We start from the raw sequence: 2,126 nt of genomic DNA, 5'->3' as shown, positions 1-2,126 counted from the left end.
GTATGTGATTCTTCAACAACTCATTGTTTAAATCTATCAAGTAATGTTGTGACTGAGGTTGTATATAGAGGAATTAATCTAGGCAGACCATGACACAGTTGATTTTAATGAAAAAATATAACAAAATATTTTCTAAATGACTACCAGTATATAAAAGCATGCATCACATCACACCATTCACAGACATCCAAGCAAAGAGCTTTCATTGCAAACCCAGAAACTCTGAAATTTATGAAATGGTAGAACACAATTTCATTTTGTGCTTAATGTGAGTGTGTTGTGCATGAATTTCATGACACTTTTGAGATGTTTGAGGTGAATCTGAATTGTTTGGTTTCCCAAGGGGGAAAAGGAAAGTCTCATAGATATCCCATTATATTAGGATATTAATTCCCATAATTTCTGTTAATATTAATAAATTTTTTCTCTTTAGTCCACTTTCTTCAAGTAGTGTATATTTTAAAAAAATACCTAGGGCTATATTGTTCTCCTGTACATTTTTAAATCTTTGGACAATTCACCTATGGCCACTTGTTTTCAATTTACATTTTGTTTCTTGCAGGAGAAGGTGAAAAGTTTGGACCCACTGGTGAGAAACAGGTATGCAATTCATTCCATTGCTCATAATTTTCCTAAACATATTTTCTTATATGATCCATAGAGTGATGCGTTTCTATTTAGACAGAAAATATAGACATGACTATTTCCTTCAGAAGGATAACTTTGACCATGCAGGAAAGGGAGCCATATTTTGTTAAGGCACTCAACAACACTATTTTTTTAGAAAAATCTGTAAGGTGACATAGCTAAACTGATAGAGCACATAGGTTATTCTAGCTTATTATTTGATTACATGCCTTAGAATCATTAAAAAATTCAAGAGAGGTAGTTTGAAGATCCTTCCTCCTGTAATGAATTTCCAAAGCACTGTCCTTGCATCTCACACAAGACTGAAGAACTGAGACACTGGGCTCTGAAAATCTATCACAAAATTCTGAGGTTATAAAATAATATACAACTGGCTCAAGACAGCATTTTAGGTTTGCAAGACACAGAGAAGCGTGAAAACATAGTGTGCTCTTAGTGAAGGAGTAGTTTGAAAAACATATCTTGCCATCATAAAGAATGAGAAGTCAAAGTGGTATAAAGGATGAAACACACAATGAACACCACTGCACACATAAGGACCATCCAACAAAGCCTTTTTTCTCTCTTTGGTATTCTGAGGGGGAATTTGGAATTCCTGTAAAGATGTTCTCATTTTCCATGTACAATAAGTAATAATTACAACAGGTAAATGAAACCCTCCAAGTTTGGCTACATTTACCATGCCAACGGAAGCAGCCATGCTAACATGTTGATGTCCTAAATTCACAAAGCAGTTTCAATGTTGTTGGATAGGCCAGCACTTCTCAGAATTAGTAGAGGCAAACAGGCAGGCCCCACAATGATCCAGATGGCACCCCTGATGCCCACATCATTTTTGAACTCTCCAAACCACAGGGCACTCCTATGGCCTCATACTATCCATAGTTCTTTATGGATAGTATGTTCTTTATTGAGAGTTCAATTAACATACCTAGCATGCTGTTATTTGCCTTTCCATGAAGACTATTTTGTTCCCCTAAATAGACTGCAATCCTCTACATACTGAAGACTCATTCCCTTACTTCTTCCTTTCCTCCAAAACAAATTAGGGATCCACTAAGTGTCTGTTGAGTAAATGAATTAATGCATGAATCAGGGGGAAAAAGTCCCACTGAGGGGAAGGGAATTAGTGTCTGGGGAATTATAATTTGGCAGTTATATTTTATTTGACCACCAGGTGTCATAAATGCACCAACGTTCAAATAACTTTTGCTGTTTAACACAATTTGTTTTAAAATTCCATTAAAGGAGAAAACGTGCTGAAGGCGAAAATATCAACAATATCCTGTGTAACATCAGAAGAAGAATCCCTTAAAGAACATTTCAAAGAGTTTGGTTAGTTTTATTTTTTTTTCAGCCTCCATACTTCCTGATACAGTTCTCTGAAAATAGTTTGGCTTCTAAATTCACTACAGATTCATAGAATATTAGAACTATTTAAGGCCATCAAGATCTTCTGATTTTTCCACTTTTTTTTT

The 2,126-nt window shown here is 35.2% G+C and overlaps 1 pseudogene; it reads right to left on the bottom strand.

The window, feature by feature from the left end:
• Positions 1 to 833: 833 nt before the first annotated feature.
• On the bottom strand, positions 834 to 1,586 carry LOC108393685 (putative P2Y purinoceptor 10; annotated as a pseudogene).
• Between the last annotated feature and the right edge of the window lie 540 nt (positions 1,587 to 2,126).

The sequence above is a fragment of the Manis javanica genome, chromosome X, assembly GCF_040802235.1.
Source record: "Manis javanica isolate MJ-LG chromosome X, MJ_LKY, whole genome shotgun sequence".
NCBI classification, from domain to species: Eukaryota; Metazoa; Chordata; class Mammalia; order Pholidota; family Manidae; genus Manis; species Manis javanica.
Note: the sequence above shows the minus strand (reverse complement) of the source record. Positions and strands in the feature narration are given on the sequence as shown.